This window comes from Erythrolamprus reginae, chromosome Z (genome assembly GCF_031021105.1).
Source record: "Erythrolamprus reginae isolate rEryReg1 chromosome Z, rEryReg1.hap1, whole genome shotgun sequence".
Taxonomy (NCBI): Eukaryota; Metazoa; Chordata; class Lepidosauria; order Squamata; family Dipsadidae; genus Erythrolamprus; species Erythrolamprus reginae.
Window position 1 is genome coordinate 138,721,952 of NC_091963.1, and position 23,067 is coordinate 138,745,018.

Sequence of the window (23,067 nt, forward strand, 5' to 3'; positions counted from 1 at the left end):
GGAGAAGAAGCAGAAGCAGAAACAGAAGCTGAAGCAGAAGCAGAAACAGAAGCTGAAGCAGAAGCAGAAGAAGAAGAAGAAGAAGAAGAAGAAGAAGAAGAAGAAGAAATATTCATTCTTTCATTCATTCAATCAATCAATCCTATGACAGAATACTATAGAACAAAATGGCTGGAGGGGACCTTGGGAGATCTTCTAGTCCAACAGGAATCCCACCAAACAGAAGAAGAAGAAGAAGAAGAAGAAGAAGAAGAAGAAGAAGAAGAAGAAGAAGAAGAAGAAGAAATATTCATTCATTCATTCAATCAATCAATCCAATCAATCCTATGACAGAATACTATAGAACAAAATGGCCGGGACCTTGGGAGGTCTTCTAGTCCAACAGGAAACCCACCAAACAGGATGCAAGTGCCACTACAAAAGCATATGCCAACAAATAAAAGCAGAATATCTCAACTATCACAGCAAACAAGAGGAAAACCTCCTTGGCACCAAATCTAACCGAGCCTTCTACAACTTCGTCAACAACAAACTCAATGACTCTAGACCTATTCCACCTCTCGTAGGACCCAACAACAAAGAATAATACGATGATCCATTCAAAGCTAACCTCTTGAACTCTTTCTTTGGCTCTGTCTTTGTTAACAGTAATGGCTCATCCCCCATCTTTGCAAATCGCACCTCAAACTCTCTCTACAACCTAACCCAAATCGTGACCTCAAACCTTCCCTATCAGTCAGACCAGATGGTCTTTGTGCATACTTCTTTAAAAAGCTTTCTTCTGCTATAGCCGAACCTCTAAGCATTATCTTCCAAAAATCCTTCAGGACCAGCACACTCCCCAAGCTATGGTCAAAAGCAGTAGTCATCCCCATCTTCAAAAAGGAGACCCTTCACTCGTTGACAATTACAGACCAATATAACTATGCTGCGTCTCATGTAAAATCATGTAATCAATTATAAATCAGTCAATCACCCTTTACTTAGAATCTAAAAACCTACTCTCTAACAAACAAGTTGGATTCAGAAAGAAATTATCCTGCAACCTACAACTACTTCACTGCAAAAACATATGGACTACCCACCGAATAAAACGGGGGAAAAGGGAAATGGGGATACAGAAAAAAGAAGGTAGGAAGGGAGTGGGGTAAACAGTATTATTATATCACAGCTTATATATATTATTGTATATACATTTCAGATATTCGTCCATATGTAAATATTTCGTATTGAGAGTTCTTGTTTAAACACAATCAGCCAATAAAATTGTCCCTTAAAGCTAGTAACATTTGCACCTCCTCCTTGAATTAAAAAAATACAAACTGTAAAAGAGCACTAGTTTTCTCTCCTCTTTCTCTGTGTTCTGAAAGTGCAATTTAAAATGGCTTTTCCCATCTTTTTATACTTTCCAGTGAGGAAGCTAGCCTGAGATATACATTCATATTTAGTGCTAGCCCAAATTCTGCATTTCTTAAGCCTTGACCTATGCTCCACATATATAGTTATGTTTGACATTTAGAGTACAAAAGTACATTTTGTGTTTATAATCTATGCCTTGCATCTGGTAGAACATAGCTGTGCTACAGGAAAAGGACATGGCTTTGATGGTGCAGAGATAGAGCACATAGCTCTATGTATGAACCCACATACTAGCATCAAGTTCCTTTTTTGTTGTACATTCTGCACCTTCTATATTGTATAACCCCCTTTTTTACTTTCTCAATAAGGAAACGTTGACAACTAGTATTTGATTGGCTGATATTGTGTGTTTTTTGTACTCCTTTGGGATTGGATAAAGAGCCCTGAAAAACAGTCCACATTGTTCAGACATTGCTTTTATATCTTTTGAATCTGAAGTTACTCAAATAAACCTGAGTTACGCAATCTCCTTGTGGTCTCCATTCACTTGACTGGCAACTGAGTTTTGCCGCAACATTTCTGGTGGCCCGTACGGAGAATCGAGGGTGCCCACCGTGGTGTCAGTTGCCCTGTGATGTGAGAGAGGAATCGTCCAGGCGCCATCGGACATTTTATCCGAGGACCTTCCCACTGACACGGGGGCGGCAACACCACCGGTTTGTATTCCAAGAACCATCGAGTGGGAGATCAAAGACCAGGACATCTGTTCGCCGGCTGGAAGAGTAACCGTGTCTCTAAGATAAAAGGCAAGTCCTCAACTATATGCGCTTTTTAGAGACTGGTGCGAGTCTATCTCTCCCTATGTCAAGGGACAGAGGCAAGGACTGATCACCCTCGTTTTGGCTCGTTCTTCGTTAAAGGGCTCGTAAGGTGGGAGGCCTATGTTTTTAGAGAAAAAGTTGTGTGTGTGTGTGTGATTGCCTACCACGATTCCCACAGGTGACTGTGAGTTCCAGGACCTTGGGCCGGTAGAGATTGTGCGAAGTGAATAAAAATCCTTTTGTGTCTCAAGGGAAGGACCCCTTACCTCCCTTGTATACCCCCTCGCCTTTTCTGTCTGGTGCCCCGGGTGGAAGGTGGGAGGGAAACCAAGTGTGCCAACCCCCCCCCCCCTTGAGTGTGTAATGAAACATTTCAACCATGTTTATAATAACCAAACTCGAGAATATGGTATAAAGTGGAGCCGTCGCATTCTGACCAACCTTTCTACGTCAGAATGGCCCTCCTTCAACTTGGGATGGCCCGATATAGGAACCTTTGATATTCCCACTATATTGTCAGTTCATAGACTTGTATTTGAAATTGGCTCGAAACCCACCTCCATGGGTCACCAAATGTAGGACCCAACAATGAAAAATGTCCTGGCCATGGTCCCCATTCCTTTAGGGGCCACGCTCAGGAGAAGGACCCCTAGGAGGGGGTAGAAGACTCGTCCCCTCCCTGGCAGCCCCAAGAAGTGCACATTGTTCCGTCTCCCTTGCCAAAGGGGTTGAAAGATTCAGTCGATCTCTCGAGGGAGATAGGAAAATGTAAACCCCCCGTATTGTCCAGTTGCCTGGAGGAAGTGCCCCAGCCTCCGCCATACATGCTTTTGCCCTGTGGCCAGGCCCGGGCACAGTCGTCCATGAAACTGGATGGAGTAGTGGATCCAGTCCTTCACAACAACTCCCAAAGTTGGCACTGAGAAACGCCCCAGAAAAGGACCCATTCAGAGTGTCCAACAAGTAGTGGTGGATCCTAAAGATCCTACCCACTGTGTAACGTTTCCCTTGTCACAAGATATATTGTTAGTAATCCCAGATGATGCCTTCATTTACTATAGGGACACCGACTTAGAGTCGTGTACCCCTTTGACTGATTTGTGAGTGAGTATATTGATAAACCCCTTTTTGGTTTATGTGAAGTTATTTTGATTATTGTTTTGAATACATACTGGAAGGCCTGAATTTGTTTCTATTGTGATAAAACAAAAGCCTCTGAAGTCACCCAATCCCTTCTCTATCCCATTGTGACCTGGAAGGAACTGTCCTCTGGGATCTGCCTAGATAATGTTCTTGAATTCCTGCAGAAAACACTTAAAATTATTATGTTGAAAAGCCCACTTTTTATGTGCCCACATGTTAGTGTTTAGTTATAACAAACACTGTAGAGAGGACCCTACCAGCTACCTTTCTTTGTGTTGTGAAGCTTGCTTCTCTTAAATCTTGGGTCCGCTTCATTCCTATCAAACTGGCTGTCCGACTCTTGTGGACAGCATTTCTTCATTGTATATTAAGAGGTTGAGGATGAGAAAGAAGTTATAAAGGTTTTTGATGGCTTTATTTGGCAGTTGAAGGGAATTCCGTATTGATGAATTCCAAGATTAGTGTATAGATGTGGGTATGAAAGAGTTTTCTTTTATGTATAGTAGTTTGTGTGTTTCACATATGATGATCTGGAGTCCAATACTGAGGAAAATAACTGCCAATTTTCATGTTTTCTGATAGATGAATTTATCTACTAATTACCTATTCAGTTACTTTTTAGAAACTTCATCATTACAGTAAAAGCACATACTGTACCTCTAAAAGAACCCGATAACTTTGAAAGGAATTTGAATGAAACATTTTGGCACAAATATACTTAAATGATACATAGCAGGAATTTGTTTTTTTTTAACAATAACCTTTTATATTTGTTGGAAGGAATAGTCTCTTGTTGTATGCCCACAAGAAAATTGCTGGCTGGGATATTTTGAAGGATATCTTGAGGTTCCAGATCAGGGAAAACATTTTTTTTAAAAAAACCCTTTGATTATGAATTATGAATTGAACACCTATCGGATAAATGAAATGAAGTACTGGTAGGGAGTCTTTTGGTGTTGTGAAATGGAAATGTTTAATTGCTGCTGTGACAATTGTTGCTAAATTTTACAATGCTCATAAAGAAGCTAAACATTTTAGGAAAAAATTTCACAATTGAGTAGAATTCAATGATAAACACTTGCTTTCTGGATTAAATCTGTGGCATCATTGAATATAGCTGAGAGTCTCATGTAAATTTAGATAAACCGGTTCTGTGAAAATAGATATTTGCACCGTATGGTGATGCATTTTGGGATTTGGATCTGTTTTAAGGGAAGAGATTTAATAAGCAGTGGTAGTATAATAATTTGTGTGATAAGCAGAGGTTTTTAAAAGATGTCTAAAAATAAAGCTGAATGATCAGTGTGATTGATTATAAGAAAGGCCTGTATAAGGTATGGATTATTGAGGAAAGATTAGGTGCTGCAAAAGAGACAGTAGGGAAGAAGAAGGACAACTAATAATTTAACTTAGTGTGAGAAATATGATTTTGTGTTGGACATGTGCATTTAAGAATTCATAATTGTTTTCCATTCATTGTAAAAGAACATTTGTTTTTGATTGAGTGTGAATGAGTGTATATACTAAAACATGGATATGGGAATAATATAAATAAGGGAATACAGTGGTTGGGATGAATAACCTGATACTGTTGATAACAAAGGTGAATCTGGTAATATTGGATTCCCAGGACCAAAGGGTCTTTCATGGTGAACCTGGAAAATCTGGAGAGAACATGCCTTGGTATGGAAAAATTATATGTATATTAATAATGTATATTAATAATAATATAGGTACACGTTTTATGGTCTATTTAGTAGAACAGGGAACTGAAAAGGATTCCCTTCTGTCTGAGTATATTTGGCAGAGGCTGGGGAGAAAATTGAATCCCAGAAGCAGCATAAAGTTATAACAACCTTGAAATGTTTACCTTTAGCATTTGTATGTGTATAAATGATTGTGCAATGTATATTAAAGTGAGTTATACTGGAACGAGATGCAATGAGATGCTAAATTGTTTCGGAAGCAAATACAAAAACTTGTCCCAGTTTCTTTCTCATTTAAGGTCTGACGGGCTGGTGGCTTATTTACAAGTGCATAATTTTAAGAGTGGTGACTGATTCCTGAGTAAAAACATAAAAGAATACAAACGGAAGCTTATTTGGGAACGTCCATTGCAAATACAGTGATCTCTCGGTTAGCGCGGGGGTTACGTTCCAAGACCTCCCGCGCTAACCGATTTCCGCGTTATATTGGATGCGGAAGTAAAACCACCATCTGCGCATGTGCGCCATTTTTTTCATGGCCGCACATGCGCAGATGGTGGAGTTTGCGTGGGCGGCGGGGAAGACCAAGGGAAGATTCCTTCAGCCGCCCAACAGCTGATCTGCTCCGCAGCGCGGAAGCAGCGAGGAGCCGAAGATGGGGTAAAGGCAAAGGGGAAACCCCATCTTCGGCTCCTCGCTGCTGCCGCGCTGCGGAGCGGATCAGGTGTTGGGCGGCTGAAGGAACATTCCCTTGGTCTTCCCGCTTGCCGCTTGCCAGTCCACACACGACCCCCTGGATGAGCCGGCCACAGGGGCGAGGGGTGGGGATGAAGGGGCAGGACTTCCCGGGCGGAAGGCATGCTCGGCTCTGCCGCTCCAGCCCCTTTCGGCCAAGCCTCCCCGGCCAAGCGGCAGCCTTCCACCGGGAGGCTCAGCATTCCGTCAGTCGTAGCGCTGGCTGTCAACTTTTCTTTTTAGCACTGGGGAGGCAAGTCAGCTCCTGCCCAGTTTTAAAAAGAAAAGTTGACAGCCAGCGATTGTTCCGCTGCCGCCAGCATGGCCTGGCTGGCAGCGGAAGATGTAACGGAGCCCACGGGGGATTCGCCTTCCTCCCACCCGCAGCCGAGACTGATTGTGGGCTCCTTCGCAACCTCGGAGAGCTTCCGGGGCATGAAAGCTCACGAAAACCAGGAAGCTCTCCGAGGTTGCGAAGGAGCCCACGATCAGTCGGCTGCCGGCGGGAGGAAAGCGAATGCCACGGGGCTGGGCTCGGCTCCCCCCTCGGCTCCCCCCCTTACCAGCCCCGCCGCGGAAGGCTCCATTCTGTTCCCTGCCGGCCCGATTGAGCGGCCGGCGGTCTCCATTCAGGGAACAGAATAAAAAAAAAATTATTTTTTAATATTTTATTTTTTTAAATAATATTTTTTGAAAAACTGCGTTGCAGCGTTTCGCGCTAATCGAGAACGCGCAAGTCGAGGGACCACTGTACTGATAATGATTGAGATGACTGTGCACGCCATGGACACACATGAAGGGTCTGATGCATGAAGTAATGGACTTTGCCAATTCATCAGTGCCTCCCTAAAGCAGAGTGAGAGAAGGAGGAATGAAATACCTTTTACTGGTTTTTAAATAAATGGAACTTTGGAGGCTGTATTTGTGAATCTGGGAAGGAATTATTTACTTTGCCATTGCCATTCTCATAGAGAAGAGGATATATCTGAATAGGTCACACTTATGTTGTGAAAATTTGTCCCTTACAGCCAGTAATATCTGCCCCTCCTCCTTGAATTCAAAAAATACAAACTGTAAAAGAGCAGTAGTTTTCTCTCCTCTTTCTCTGTGTTCTGAAAGTCCAATTTAAAATGGCTTTTCCCACCTTTTTATACTTCCCAGTCTAGTCCCACTCCAGCCTAATGTGTGAGTGGTCTGTGCTTAAACACAATCAGCAAATAAAATTGTCCCTTACAACCAGTAATATCTTCCCCTCCTACTTGAATTCAAAAAATACAAACTGTAAAAGAGCACTAGTTTTCTCTCCTCTTTCTCTGTGTTCGGAAGGTACTAAAATTCTCGAATAGAACACATGAAATTGAACAACCCATTGGGAGAGTCCAATCCACGTAGTAACCTCCCTCGAAATGGAAGCCCAGGAGGTCGAAGTTATCGGGGTGTATGGGCAAGAGCCTAAAAGCCGACTTAATGTCGCTGACACAGCATATGGGTTAAAAATAGGGTCACTTTATTAAATTAACATAAATTTAAATAACGTAAATTTAAATACGTACATCTAAATATTCAAATTTGACTATAAACAAAGGACTTGCAGAGGACAAAAACTAACGGGGCGGAAATTCCTGCCAAAACCTTCCTGGGCAACATTGGGCAAAAACTTCTTGCTGAATCAGGTGAATGTATCCACCTTCATCTGGATCCAAGCCATGCCCCTTGGCGTGTGGGAGGAGCTCACCCTCCAATCCTCGAGGGAAATTGGATCCAGTGAGTCCCATGAGCATCCTCTCTGCAATACCCTGTTCTAACCTCTAGTTCCTGGAGAGAGGCGGCTCATCACCTTTTAAAAAGATGCCCAAAGAAGCATGCACGGTTGCTCCTACTGCACTGCACATTTCTGCCCGTAACCTGCCATGGAGGGGGGTCAGATCTCAATCTTGGCCCCCCGACTCCCCCCAGACCTACTATTTAAGTCCTGGAGGAACCTCTGCAGGTCCAACAGAAAAGTGGCATTCCCCTCATCTAAGAGGTGAATGCCGTCGGCTTAGTAGAGCCAGGGCGTTGAAAATTTTGTCAGGGGATGTTTACTACTAACCCCCCCTGGCCCCCTTACCATGTTACCAACAGCCTGGTTACCGTAACCTGGCCTCATTGGCTCCTTAGGTGATAAGCATTCCGCCAGACATGTCTGGGCAGAACCCGGACCATGCGATACGCGTGTCCAGAGGAGCAGAAGCGATGGCCCAGATGTCATTGGGGGCTTGACAGCACACTGCTACGCCCTGCAAAACTCCAAAGTCATTGCCCCCAAGGTGGATACCAGCAACTTGGGGGCTCTCTCGGAATGGCACCGGCCAAAAAACCAGAGGGAGGAGCCCCTCTCAACAAAGACCCCTGCGGATGACCAGACAAATGAGTCCACAGGCCCAGGGTCGGCTGCGATCCAGAAAACAACCTTGCGGCATATCTTCCGGCCCGAAAAACGAAACTGTGGCCATAGCCACACAGCAGGCCTGGAAGCAGAACTGGCTGAAATACAAAACAGAAGTTAAACACAGCCGATGAGGTGGGACCCTAATGAGAGGCCCTAACAGAAGATTAGAACGCGGATGACCTACAGCACCCCAAGGCCAGATCCCTCATCTGCAAAACAAGTGCCGCAGCCGTGGGGTGGCACGCATCCAAAGGAATGCGTGCCAAACCTCGACGGGTCAGAGCCTACTGAACTAATGCTCTAATGTGATCGTTCCAAACTGCTACTTTGTTAGAGGGGTTCCGATGGTGGAAAAATTCTGCGGGCTTCCCGTGGAAGCGCAGAAAGCCATAAACACTGAATCCGGGCACTACTTTTATCACAACTGGCGCAAGGTAGCTCTTGCTACCCGGCCCAGCTGGTCCTTTTTGGACAGGCGCAGGCACAGTGAGACTGTTTCCCTATAGGCTGTGGGCAGCAACTCACCTATCCAAAAGGCGCGGAACAGGCCGGCTTCGTGTGTGAAGGATAAAGTGTCAGCTGCGCCATTCTCCAAACCAGGGACATGGTGCACTGAGAATAATGTGTTTAGAGCCAAATCTCTGCTCACGAAAAAACGAACCAGATGCATCACCCGTTCGTTTTTGGATGATAAAGAATTAACCACATGGACAACCGCCAGGTTGTCGCACCAAAATTGGACAGTCCGGTTGGCTAGCTGGGCTCTCCAAAGTTCGAGTGCTACCACTAGAGGGAAGAATTCCAAGAAAGTGAGATCCCTGCAAATACCGGCCGCAGCCCAGTCGTCCGACCATGAAGAATAGCACCAACTATCACCTAGTGTTACCCCAACACCGAGGGAACCCGATGCATCGGAGTGTAATTGCAAGTCTGCTTGGAGAAGCAAATCTTGCCGCCAAAAGGAAACTCCATTAAACTGGGTCAGGAATGCCTGCCAAACTTGCAAGTCTTCTCTGGTCCCGCCTTGAGCCGCACACGATGGTGTGGCAAGCTCAGACCCTGCATGGAGATGTACAATCTGTGTAGAAATGCTCTGCCAGGTGCAATCACCCAACATGCAAAATTGAGTAGCCCTGTGAGCTCCTGGAGTTGATTGAGGGTCACCTTCTTAAGGCGGGACACCTCCTCCAGTTTGAGCCTTGTCTTAACTAACTTTTCTTCAGGCAGTCTGCAAGACTGCGTGGAGGAGTCCAATTCTATCCCCAGGAAGGAAATCCTGGAGGATGGTCCTTCCATTTCTTCGGGCACTAAGGGAACCCCTAAGTAAGAACACAGTGTTTAGAATGCCGCCATCAATGCCTGGCATTGAGGTGTGCTGGCCGGGCCTGCAACCAAGAAGTCATCCAAATAGTGGTTGACTGACTTGGATCCCATTCGCCTCTTGAACGCCCACTAAAGGAAGGTACTAAAACTCTCGAATAGAACACATGAAATCGAACAACCCATCGGGAGAGTCCGATCCACGTAGTAACCTCCCTCGAAATGGAAGCCCAGGAGGTCAAAGTCATCGGGGTGTGTGGGCAAGAGCCTAAAAGCCGACTTAATGTTGCTTTTGCCCATCATTGTACCATCGCCGCAGGCCCGTACAATGGCAATGGCAGCGTCAAAAGACACATACCACACTGAACAAAGGTCGTCAGGGATGAAGTCGTTCACTCATTCGCCCCGGGGGAATTAGACGATATTCATCCTTCGCTTTTTTGGGTACCACCCCTAGGGGGGATACTCTCAGGTTAGATAATGGGGGTGAAGGGAAGGGGCCAAGGACCCTTCCTTCATCAACCTCTTTTTTAATTTTAGCCCTAACCAACTCATCTTTCCCAGCAACCGACCTGAGGTTCTGCGAAAGGTAACCCCTGCAGGGTCCCTGGTAGGGTATCCTAAAACCCTCGCAAAACCCCTGGAGGATGTTGGCTGCATGCTCCGGCAGGTGATATCCTTGGAGGAGGTTGGCCAGCCGGTCAAGCCTGACCAGACTGGGGCCCTTTCGCCAGATTGGCAGTTGGTTTGTTCCTATCCAGATTGTTCCTATTCCTACTGGGGCGGGTGCAGGAGTGTGTGACGTGTTTGCCACCGCATTTGCGTTCAGAGCTTTGATGTCAGTGGCAGGTTGATAAGGACGCCAAGGTGATCACTTCCTGGATTCCATGGAATCCAAGAAGTGATCACATGTCATCCTTAGCAACCTGCTGGTGACGTCAAAGCTTCACCCCCAGAATCTCTTCGTTCAAAGGGAGGTCTTCAGGTAAAAATAAACATTGTTATTTTTACAAAAAAGGATGCCGCAGCGGCGCTGCAAGCAAAGGGCGGTCCTTTCAAGTAAAAATAAACATCCTTTTTCATAAAAATAAAAATAAATAAAAATAAAAAATCCATAAAATTAAAAAATGATGGGATTCCGCGGCAGAGCTTTGACGTTATGCAGCATTCGGAGTTCGAGTTTGGGTTCAGTTCAGGTTCGGCCAAATTTTGCGTAAAGTTCATCCGATCTTGCCGAACCCAAACACCATTGGTTTCGCCCATCACTAATAACAACGAAGAGAAATGAGAGAAAATTCCGTTTTTGGCAAAAATGATTTTAAAAAATCACAAATGATGTTCTGTGAAGAGGGGAGGAGGGAGAGGGAGGGAAAGAGAGAGAGAAATCAACAAGAGTAGTTTCAGAAGAATGGGATTAAATTACATGAATAGGTTCCAAAAGAGGTGGTTCCTTATGATTCCAAGTAGAATGAGGTTTTGCAGTGACATTAAGACATTTAAAAATAATTTTCAATTTAATATAAAGAAACAGTTTTACCACAATGCAACTGGATAATGGATGGACATGCCTTGGAACATATTAAGTCTTGTTTCACTGATGTGCTAAAGTAGGATTGTAGAGAACAGATGCAATAATAAAGGGACTAATGAAAAAGGGTGTTCAAATATTTCAGAGGCATTTTAATAGGAAAATGACCTTTGAAATATGAGTTTTCTCTTGGGCCAAAATGTCTCATGGGTCAAATCCTAATTCAAATTTTGCTTTGTCTTATTAGGAAATATCTGCTATCCAGGATTTCTTCTACAATTAATTATTCCAACGGGATTACTCTATCCAGGTATGCTTACTCTACCTCAAAGTTTTTAGCAAGCTCAAACTCTTTGTGTTTCTTTTTATCACACTATTTGATTGCACTGACATTAATAACTGATATTTTCTCCTAAATAAATGAAATAAAAGGTTACCAAATTGAAATGACACAAAATGGCTCTGGAATTCATTCTGAAAGAAAAGGTGTCCCATCCCATTACCTCCATGATTTAAGATGACATATTGACAATAGAAACATAGAAACATAGAAGACTGATGGCAGAAAAAGACCTCATGGTCCATCTAGTCTGCCCTTATACCATTTCCTGTATTTTATCTTACAATGGATATATGTTTATCCCAGTCATGTTTAAATTTGGTTACTGTGGATTTATCAACCACGTCTGCTGGAAGTTTGTTCCAAGGATCTACTATTCTTTCAGTAAAATAATATTTTCTCATGTTGCCTTTGATCTTTCCCCCAACTAACTTCAGATTGTGTTCATTGTTTTATATTTCTTTTTCCAGTGGTGGGATTCGGCTGGTGATTAAGTGAACTCTGGGGTTGTTAAACAAGTCCATTTCCCCCAATGGGCATTTTTAACCAGAAACCAGAAGTAATTGTTGGAAACTGGCAAAAAAACATAGAAAACCACAGCCACATCTGGGAAGCAGGCAACTGTCTGCTGCAGCACAGGAGAGCATAGAGGAAGCCACGTGACCAGAGCTCATGTAGACCGCTTTTGCCGCTGGCCACAGATGCTGCTCTAAGCCTTGCTGGTTTCTTTTCTTTCTTAACTGGTCATAATTTATGTGCAAAGGGGGAGCAGCAGTGACCTGCAGGGGGAGCAACAGCGAGCAGCAGGGGAGAGTAGCAGTGAGTAGCAGGGGGAGTGGTGGTGGTGAGCTGCAGGGAGACTGGCGGTGAGTAGCAGGGCAAGCGGCAGGGAGTGGTGGAGGTCACATGAGTTATTTTGGTATATTTCCGATCTTTTTGCTTCTGCGCATGTACAGAAACTAAAAAAATAGGAAATCATGTGCTTTATACTCACACATGCAGGCACACACTCCTCGCCCATTCTGGTAGTGCTGGGAATGGTGGCCTGCCCCTTGTTCCCACTTACTTCACTGCCAGTTCGCTTCCTCCTGTACCATGTGGATGTACCTTGGGGGTACGCATGAGCTTGGCACATGTGTGGAAAACAATTTAATCCTCTCAAATTAAAAAAAACACTCAATAAAACATGGCAACCCATGCAAAGAAGAATAAATATAAAAATAAATTAAAATTCAAAAATATTCAAAATACTGACCAATCGAGTTTGGTGATATCAAGAACCAATTGAACCAGTCTGAACTGGGAGTTATCCACCTCTGAGGTGGTCCTTGTTTAATGGCCAGTTGCTTAGCAAGTGTTCTAATTTACAACTGACTTCCCCAGAGCTACTTAAACTGATTTTGGAGCTTTGACAGCCATGCACATACAAACACACACACACACACACACACACACACACACACACGAGAGCAGAGAGCAGACCATGTGGCCAGAGCTTGGGTAGGCTGCTTTTTCTGCTGGCCCCAGCTGCTGTGCAGCAGCTGAAATTTCTCATGTGGACGTCCTTCCAGCAGCAAATGTTGCCAGTTTCTTTCCTTCTGTGCATGCGTGGAAAGAAAAAACCCAGAGTTTTTTTACCGGAATTGTGCCTGTTGGGTGTGGACGGTGAGTCCACGCCCGGCGGCTATGGATCTAATCTATATGCTCCGTTACCACCACCAGAACAGCATTCCCACAAGTCCGGTGCATAGCCCATCCCTGGTGGGAACCCACCCTTGGACCACTTGTATTTGGTTTGCTTAAGGGTTCAGAGCTGTAGGAATCAGATTTCCTTGGGCCCCTTGGGAAATTGCAAAAGGTCAGAATGGGGAATCCAAGTAGGAGAACTAGGATTGTACCCATGATTTTTGGAAAGTCGGTGTTTGACATGTACAGTTAGTCTTCAACTTACAACCACAATCAAGTCCAAATTGTTTTACACTTAAAACAGTAATTAGGGCAAAGAAATTATGTTGATTTGGGCATGCCAATCCAGTCACATGGCCATATAACCATGCCTACACAATCATATGGCCACCTAGCCACACCCAGCCAGTCACATGGTCACTTAGTCACACTCACCCATTCACATGTCCATCTAGCCACACCCAAAGAACCAGTAATAACAAAATTGAAACCCACCATTCTCTTCCATTTTTTCATAGGAGCCACACAGGAGAAAGGAACCATGACAGCAAAGGGAATCCATGTGCTCTGTATGCTCTTTTCATTTGCTTGGATAGTCTTGGAGAGTGAAGCTGCCTTTTATGCACCGTTCGATTATAATAAGAATATTGATTTTCCAAGGCCCAATACTTCAACAGCTATCATGGACTACTGTGCTAATCTTATTAAGGTCAAAAATATAACTAACAGAAGATTTAATGTATTTATTAATGAGCCAGAAAATGTCATCAAAAGCTTATGTCCTGACGGGTATACTGGTCCAGTGCGTACTCCAGAATTGAAGCTTACTGCTTGTAGATATTTTGGTAACTATTTGGTTATATTTGGAACATTTCCTCTCAATATAAATTGTGAAAATGGTCTGATCACTGGATATAGCTTAACGCTTAGGATTGGCGGAAAGCTATAAGATGGGATATAAGAAAAGAATATTGCAAATCTCATTCTGATCTTCCTCCTTCATTCTTCTCCACAATAACCTGTGCAGTTGAAATGTATTCTTTATTAGGTACTTTATGTCATGTGATTGAACCTTTATTGAGGGGTAATGGAAATACCCTCTTGATTATAATACAATAAATCTTTTCTTTAAGCATGCAACTATATTTTGTTCCGGTTTTTTTCAAACAACTGTTGGGGATTATCATGACTGGGGAAGAGGGGGTAGCAAGGGTGGAGGATGGGTGGCCAAGAAATTTGATCAGAATAAATTCATTCACCTTCTGAGACTGACTATTTCTTCATCGTGGTTGCTTTCCTTCTTTTTGCAAACTTATATATACTCTGCATAAATCTGTTTTGATAAAAATGCACTTTCTTACTTACTTACTTACTTACTTACTTACTTACTTACTTACTTACTTACTTACATACTTACTTACTTACTTACTTACTTACTTACTTACTTACTTACTTACTTACTTACTTGTTTATTTATTTGACTTCTGTGCTGCCTATTCCAATGGGACTCAGGGTGATTTACATCAATATTAAGAAATATTTTGATAATGGTGCTGTCACTGTCCCCTTCTTTTCCTTCTCCTTCTCCACTGGGTCCCTGATCCCAGTCAGGGCTAGGTCATGAAAGAATGGCTTTTTCGCCCTCAGGAAGATCTTTAGGAGGGAATATCTCCATTGATTGAAAGGCCCAGCGACTCAGCTCTGAGGGTTTTCCAGGCCTCTCTTTTGCAGGCTTGGCTCTTGGGAGGGTGTGTGTGTGCTGGGGCCAAGAACTCAACTGCCCTGTGGCCCCTGTTTCCTCTAAGATCCTTAGGAGGGAATATCTCTATTGATTGAAAGGCCCAACGACTGAGCTCTGAGCGTTTTCCAGGCCTCTCTTTTGCTGTTGAGTGTTGCTTGGCTCTTTGGAGAGAGGGGGGGGGGGGGCTGGGGCGAAGCCTTCAACTGCCCTGTGGCCCCTGTTTCCTCTAAGCTACACAGCCGCACAGCCACGCACACAACAAGGAACTGCCATGAAGTGTTTTCCAACACTGCATAGTGATGCCCGAGCTTTCAGGCAGGAGGACTGCCAGGGTCAGAGTGTCAGGTGTGTGGATGAGTGGGAAGCAATTAAGGTGTGAGAGAAGGACAAAAAAAAGGGGCCTTGACCTCCATGCAAATAAAAAGGGGGATTTACTCTCTCTCTCCCCCTCCCCCCTCCCTCCCAATCTCTCTCTCTCTCTCTTTTTCTCTCTCTCATGGCTATGAAAAGATTCTATTCCCTCCTGACCTCTTCAAGATTCTCGAACTTCGCAGCCTCCACCACTTTTCATCTCTCCTGCCCCTGGAGTGGAGCTAGGTTTCATTTCTCCCCACCTGATAGCCGCAACCAATGGTGCCCAATCTGCCCCTCCCAAAACCAGCTTCCCTGCTGCAATGCCCACCAGTCCCACTTGCAGAGTCTTCAGTGGGGAGGTGCCAGAAGAGACTCCTTTTGTAGCTGATCTTCCTCCTCAGTAGGAGCTCCGTAGACTCTGGAGCCACAGCCCCTATGCAGCCCAGAAGGATGAGACACAAAGAACCCCCGCCCGCCATCCCAGCACCCCCCCTGGGAGGAAGCCCATCAAGGAACTCTGACTGGCTCTAGAGAGAGTTGTTTGAATTAATTTTCTGACCTCAGAGAAAAAAAGAGAGAAGAAGGAAGGGAGGGAGGGAGAGAGAGAGAGAGAAAGAAGGAAAGAAGGATGGGAGAGGGAGGGAGACACAGAAAGGGAGGGAAAGTTGGAGGGAAGGAGGGAGAGAGGGAGAAAGAAAAGAAAGAGAGAGGGAGGGAGGAAGAGAGAAATAAAGAGGGGTAAGGGAGAAAAAGAGAGATAAGAGGCGCAGATTGGAGATTCTCTGGGTTTGCATGCAAAATAAAAAAGGTTCTGTCATTAGAATTGGGGTGATCTGTAGACCTCCAGGGCAATCTGAGGAATATGGCAACAAGATGGTGGATGAAATTACCCAAATGGCAGTAAAGGGAGATATTGTGGTTATGGGTGATTTCAACATGCCTATGTTGATTGAAATATCCCCAATGCCCTTATATGACTAGAGGGGAGAATATTATAGATTTATTTTTTTTTAATGGGAATTGGGTTTCAGAGGTTAAGGTGGGAGAAAATTTAGGTTGCAGTGACCATCTATGTTTGTGGTTTGATGTAAACACTGATTGTGAGCGATCCTTTACTTCAACCAAAGTGTTGGATTTCAGAAAAACAAATTTAAAAAACTTCCAGTATTGAAGCATTCACAACTTCTGGAGGAAAGCTGTTGCACTGATTAATTGTTCTAACTGTCAGAAAATTTCTCCTTAATTCTAAGTTCCTGAAGAGTAGAGAAAATCAAGGAGAGAATCAACCTGGAATTAAGGAGAAACTTCCTAACTGAGAATAATTTTAACGAATGGAATAATTTGTATTCAGAAATTGTGGATGTAACTTCACTGGAGGTTCTTAAAGAAAAGACTAAACGGCAACTTGTCTGAAATGGTATACTGCTTGAGTAGCAGGTTGGACTAGAAGACCTTAAAGGTCCCTCTCAGCTCTCTTTTCTGAGTCTGACTGTAACTTCATGAGAAAGCTATTGGACTAAATAGTTAGCATCTGTTAACAAAATAACACTAAGAGTTGATAACATTTATATATGGTAAATTGAAACCTTGATATATAAAGGGAAGGAAATATGATGTTTAAGAACTTATGATGCATAGTTCAGCTAGAGCTTCTTAGATCCAATTCAACTTTAAAGAATTTTAAATTCAAGGTGATGGCTATTACCTATAAAGCCCTGTACAATCTGAACATCTGACAGATATCTTATCTCCAGTCATTTCCAGTTTGGTCTAGTTGTTAAGGTACCAGGCTAGAAAACAGAAGGATGTGAGTTCAAGTCCTGCCTTTTCTATGAAAGCCAGTTGGGTGCCCAATGGGCCAAATACTCTCTCTCTCAGCCCAATTCAACTCACAGGGTTGTTGTTCTAGGGACAATCGGAGGAGGAAGGAACCTTGGAGGTCTTCTAGTCATGAATATTTCAGAGAAATAGTTATCCAACATTTTCTTAAAAACTTCCATGTTGGAGCATTCACAACTTCTGGAGACAAACTGTTCCATGGATTAATTGTTCTAACCAATGTTCCCTCTATTTTTCCCCCGGTGTGGGCGGAAAAGTATAGTGTCTGAGCGACAGTCCCTTTGGGACTGGGCGGCATAGAAAAATAAATAAACAAACAAACAAACAAACAAACAAATAAAAAAATAAGCAAGCAAGCAAGCAAATAAATAAATAAATAAGAAAAAAATTCCCTTCTTTTTTTATTAAAAGAAATTAATAATAAAACATAACCAAAATCTATTGCTATTATTATCTTCTCTTTTTCCATCCCTGTCTCCTCCCCCCTTGTGTTTGTGTGTGTGTGAACTCTTGAACCATTTCCAATTAGAGGTGAGCTATTGGAAATGGTTCAAGAGTTCACACACACACACACACACACATATACACACACACAAACCGCTGGTTTTTTTCCCCCTCTGTTATTATTTGGGTGCTTTTTATCATATGCTTTAAATCAAAAGTCATTTCTCTCTTTCTCTCTCCCCCTCTTGCTTTCTCTTTCTCTCTCTCTTTGTCTCTCTCTCTCTCTCCTGCTTTCTCTCTCTCACACTTCTTCTTTCTATCTCTCTTGCTTTCTTTCTCTGCTCTCTCTTGCTATCTCTCTCTCCCCCCTTTCATCTCTCTCTCTCTTTCTCTCTTGTTTTCTTTCTCTCTCTCTATTGCTTTCTTTCTCTTCTCTCTCTTGCTATCTCTCTTCCCCCCTTTCTCTCTTTCTCTCAGCAGCGGTAGTAGCCGTGGGGTGGCGGCAGGGTGATCAGCTGTGAGGCGGAGCTCCGGAACGGAGGCACCAATGGCGAGGGGTCTGCGAGAGCGCTTTCTCCGAGCGCTTCGGGAATGCCTGCCCTACCTCTACTGCAGCCCTCTTCCTGGAAGTCTGGGACGAAAGCACTCCCAGCAAAGGGGCTACGAGAGGGGCGGGGCGGGCATTCCTGAAGCCTGTGGAGAAAGCCCTCTCTTGCAGCCCCCTTGCTGGCTGGCATCGCTTTCGTCCTGCAGCCGCCACCGCCACGGCAGTAGTCACGCCCCAAGGCAGGAGGCGGCGGAGGAGGAGAGGGGGCGGATTGGGCGGCAGGGCCGAGAAGCCAGGGGCGCGTTTGGCCAGAGGCACCATGGGGAGGCAAGGGTTGCCGTGGCTCCCTTTCCTCCTACTGCTACACCTCCCCCCACCCCCCGCGGGCTGGCAGGGGGATGGGGAGCACGTGCCCATGGAAAAGGGCGCGCGAGAGGGGGTATTTTGGGGGCGCGCACGCGCACGTGTGCAGCTTACGGGGAACGGTGGTTCTAACTGTCAGGAAATTTCTCCTTAGTTCTAAGTTGCTTCCCTCCTTTATTAGTTTCCACCCATTTCTTCTTATTCTACCCTCAGGTGCTTTGGAAAATAGTTTGATTCCTTTGTGGTAATCCCTGAGATGTTGGAACACAGCTATCATGTCACCCCAATCCTTCTTTTCCGTAAACTAGACTTGCCCAGTTCCAGCTACTGTTATTCATATGTTTTAGCCTCTAGTCCCCTGATTATCTTTGTTGCTCTTCTCTGCATTCTTTTAGAGTCTCAATATCCTTTTTACATCATGGTGACCAAAACATATAGATGGTGCCTTCTCTTCTAGGGTTCTGTAAAGTTCTTAAAACCTGATTTGGACCCCTGTTGTTGCTGTTAGGGTCTTTTCTTTGGTGGGAGTGAGAGGGATGCAACTGCTTGCTTGATTTCTACAAGTAGTTCTCGACGTATGACTATGATTGAACCCAATATCTCTGTTGCTAAGTGAGATAATTGTTAAATGAATTTTGCCTCATTCAACAACCTTGTTGGCAAAGTTGTTAAGTGAATTACACTCATCACCAGCACCCCAGGTTGAGCTCCCGGGAACGGAACAGGGGATCGCTTTTAAGCAGCGATCTCTTCTTCCTCCAAAATGGCTAGCCCTGTGACTCCCGTCATATCTACTTCTCCCCAGCAAGACCAGGTTATTCTGGCCCTCCCCAACCTCAGAGATGGATACCCCCATCCCTCCTGTCTCTTTATCGCCATAGCTACTGTAAGTGGTGTTTGTTTGAATACCTGTTGCAGTAGTAAACTATATGTGAACATGCTGGCTCATAAACAAATGAAAAATGAAATTAAAAATTAATTTCAGAAAAAAGGTACATGTGTACTGTTTCGGGTCTATTTGACCCGGAGAGATTTACAGGTCTGAAACTTGTGATTGATTTACATTTCCTCATTTGAGGGGTTCTTACTATGAGTGTGGGGTTTTTTGGGGGGGCAGGGGTGGGGAGGTTGGTTTACCTGTTACTAAATGCTGGTTCAATATTGACCTGAACAGTACAAGTGTAACAATCAGCACACAGCATCAGGTAAACCCAAAAAACCACCCCAACCCCTCCCCCCAAACCCCCACACCCATAGTAATAACCCCTCAAATGAGGAAAAGTAATTCAATCACAAGTTTCAGACCTGTAAATCTCTCCGGGTCAAATAGACCCGAAATAGTACACAAGTCAGTATTGACCTGAACAGTACAACTGCAACAATCAGCACGTAGCATCAGGTAAACCAAAAGACACCCCACCTCCGACACCCCACCCCAAAACCCACACCCATAGTAAGAATCCCTCAAATGGGGAAATGTAAGTCAATCAAAGTTTCACACCTGTAAAAGTCAAGTAATCACAAGTTTAAGCCCAAAGTAATATGGGAAGTCAAAGGTTGGTCTGGCACAGTTTGGTAGTGAGAAAAGAACGGGGTGGGGGGAGTGAGAGAGAGAGATTTATGTCATGCAGCATAGAGTCCTTTACACAGAATCCAAAATAAACTGAACACGGGAAGAAATTAGAAATCCCTGCATCAGATTGGTCCTCATGATTGCACTTGTGGGTGTGGGAATGGGAGATGAGCTTTTGACCTGGATGTAATCCTAAGGGGCCTTAAATTGGAATGAATCCAAATTGGCTTTGTTAATAAATCAGAGTCTGCGCTAAAAGCATCGACGTGGAAGTTGATTTATTTTTTCAGATGCTATTTGGTTCATTGACACTGGGCTCCTTTCACTGTTGCCTGGAGTAAGAAAACCTTTTGCCACTGGCTGGACTCCTTTTGCTGTTGTTAGAAGCTGGAAGCTTTGGATGGTTTAGCTGGGAGTCAGTTAGAAGGTTTGGGATAGCTCAGCTGGGAGTCAGCAGATTTGAAAGTTACTAGAGGCTTCGGGATGGCTCAGCTAGAGATTGGGCAATGCAGAGTAAAAAAGAGTAAAAAGGCTCCTTTCATTGTTACTAAAAGTTAGAAGCTTTGGATGGCTAGAAGTCAGGTGAATTAAAAGTCAAAAGAGGCTATGGGATGGCTCAGCTGGGGATCCGGCGATTATGGAGTCCTTCTGTTACCAGCTGAGTTCCTACCTGCTTCGGGATGGCTCAGCTGGGGATTGGGCAGGCTGGGCTCAGGACGGTTGGTATAGTGGTGCTATTTCTAGCAGCTTCAGTATGGCTCCACTGTGGTTTTAGGATTTGGATGGCTTGGTAGGGGGTGCTGCCACCGCTTTGGGTAGATCAGCTGGGGACCGGACAGGCTGGGCTGGATCAGGATGATGGCGCACGGGCAGATTGCTGGGGTTGATTTGCTAGGGCTGGTGGTCCTGGGGTGTGCTGGGGTTGATTGGGGTTCTCTGGGGTTCTGTGGGAAGTAGGGATCAATAACTTAAGGTCGGTTGATCCTCCAAAGTCCTGTTGCTTTTGGCTTTCATGCAGGATCTTTATGGAGGTGGTTGATGGCTTTGAAGATAATTTTCTGTCTTGCCTTTGTCTGTAGGTTTCGGTTGCCACGTGGCTGAGATTCCTCACGGTTGGATGGTTTCTGTTTGTTGGTTGGTTCTGGATATTGTTGAATCAGTTAAATGGTACTTTAAGTCTGTCTAACTAATTAAATGGTAACTCTGGTAACTCTAACACTGGGATTCCAATGTTTTTAATGTTTTTCTTCAAACTTGGATTCCCATTCTCTGTCTAAACATCAGCCTAAATCACCAACTTGGATCAACTTTTAGACAATGTATATCTAAAGTTTCGCATTCATAACATTACTGTAGGCTGAGAAAAAAAATGTGATGCATTACTTTCTCGGTGAATCTCATGTATGCTACTTCTATAAAAAGCAGCAACTTCAAACAGTTGTCCTGTTGGAAATCCACCTAGCATCGGAGGTATTTTTCCACTATATAGTGTTGGCTTTTTCTACTGCTCCATTAGTGGAAGGATGGAAAGCTGAGCTAAGTCTTTGTGTAGTCCCAATGGCCCAAAGGGACTCTCTCCAGAACTTTGCAGTGAACTCCCCATTCCAAGATGACTTTATGGAGGGCTCCATGTAGTCTGTAAATGAGTTTAAGGAACAGTTTGGCTAGATGCTATTCTATTCTAATTTTCAGGGTCTCTGTGAGGTTTTACTGGACCTCCGTAGGTTAAAGGTGGCAGCAATAGCAGCCAAGGCAATGGGCACTGCTTGTTGTTCCTCTCCACACTGTAAAAAGCAACCGGCTGCTTTCAGTGATTCCATGTCCTTCTTGGGCAGCTGAGCACCAGCCTTTTTGTCAGCTCCCGAAGGAGAGGAATGGGCAAGAGTAGCTCCTTCATCAATTTTATCCCAGCACTGGGATACGCATAAACATGGGAGAGGAATGAGACGGAAGATCACATCTCTCTATGATTTCTGCCCAGGTTAAGATTTGACAGAGGTGCTACTATCTGATTCCCGTTGCTTCAGCAATGCAATTAGTAGAACTCAGAAAGCAGCATTTATTTATTTAGCAAAATAAGGAAGGGGGAGAAAGAGAAGGGAGGAAGGAAGGAGGGGGAAGGAAGATAAAATTTAGAGGAGGGGAGAGTCTACAGAAAAGGGCGGCATACAAATTTATTAAATAATAATAATAATAATAATAATAATAATAATAATAATAATAATAATAATAATAATAAAAAAAAAGAAATCAGAGGAGGGGAAAAAAAGAAGGAAGGTACAATCAGGAGGGAAAATGGAAGAAATAAGGATGTGAAGGGGGTTCATGTGACTGTGAGAGTATGTGATGTTGGTTTGGCTTTGCCCATCCAGTTTTGTGGCTCTCAGTTTTTTGTTTTCTGTTGAAATAGGTCCATAGTAGTGTTTAAGGTTGTTGACTCTTCACTTAAACTAACAAAAAGAATGATTTATTTATTTATTTTTTAATTTGCCTCCTGGATCATTTTTATTAACTCCATGACATTAACCATTCAATTGTTAAGATATCCAACATATCTAAATGCTTTGCTGGCATAATCCTTATAACAGAGGAAGCAGATCACATGAAGATACATATGAATAACATTCACTTATATCAATCAGTAGTGCTCATATACAGTAAGAAAGAGAGAGAAAGAGATAGAGAGACATAGAAACATAGAAATATAGAAGATTGATGGCAGAAAAAGACCTCATGGTCCATCTAGTCTGCCTTTTTATTAGAGAGAGGCAGAGACACAGAGAGAGACAGAGAGAGACAGAGAGAGACAGAGAAAGAGAGAGGAAGGAAGGAAGGAATGCAAAAAAGAAGAGATAAAGAAAGAGAAGGAAAAAGAGAAAGATGGGGAGAGAGAGAGAAAAGGAGAAGAAGCAGAAGCAGAAACAGAAGCTGAAGCTGAAGCAGAAGCAGAAGCAGAAGCAGAAGCAGAAGCAGAAGAAGAAGAAGAAGAAGAAGAAGAAGAAGAAGAAGAAGAAGAAGTAGAAATATTCATTCTTTCATTCAATCAATCAATCAATCAATCCAATCAATCCTATGACAGAATACTATAGGACAAAATGGCTGGAGGGGACCTTGGGAGATCTTCTAGTCCAAACAGG

The 23,067-nt window shown here is 43.8% G+C and overlaps 1 long non-coding RNA gene across 1 annotated transcript; it reads left to right on the forward strand.

Moving 5' to 3' along the window:
* The first annotated feature begins 1,499 nt into the window (after nucleotides 1-1,499).
* Nucleotides 1,500-13,612, forward strand: LOC139153020 (uncharacterized). Its single transcript, XR_011556747.1, has 3 exons — nucleotides 1,500-2,165; nucleotides 11,291-11,353; nucleotides 13,588-13,612. It is a non-coding gene; the product is annotated as an uncharacterized lncRNA (long non-coding RNA).
* Nucleotides 13,613-23,067: the final 9,455 nt, after the last annotated feature.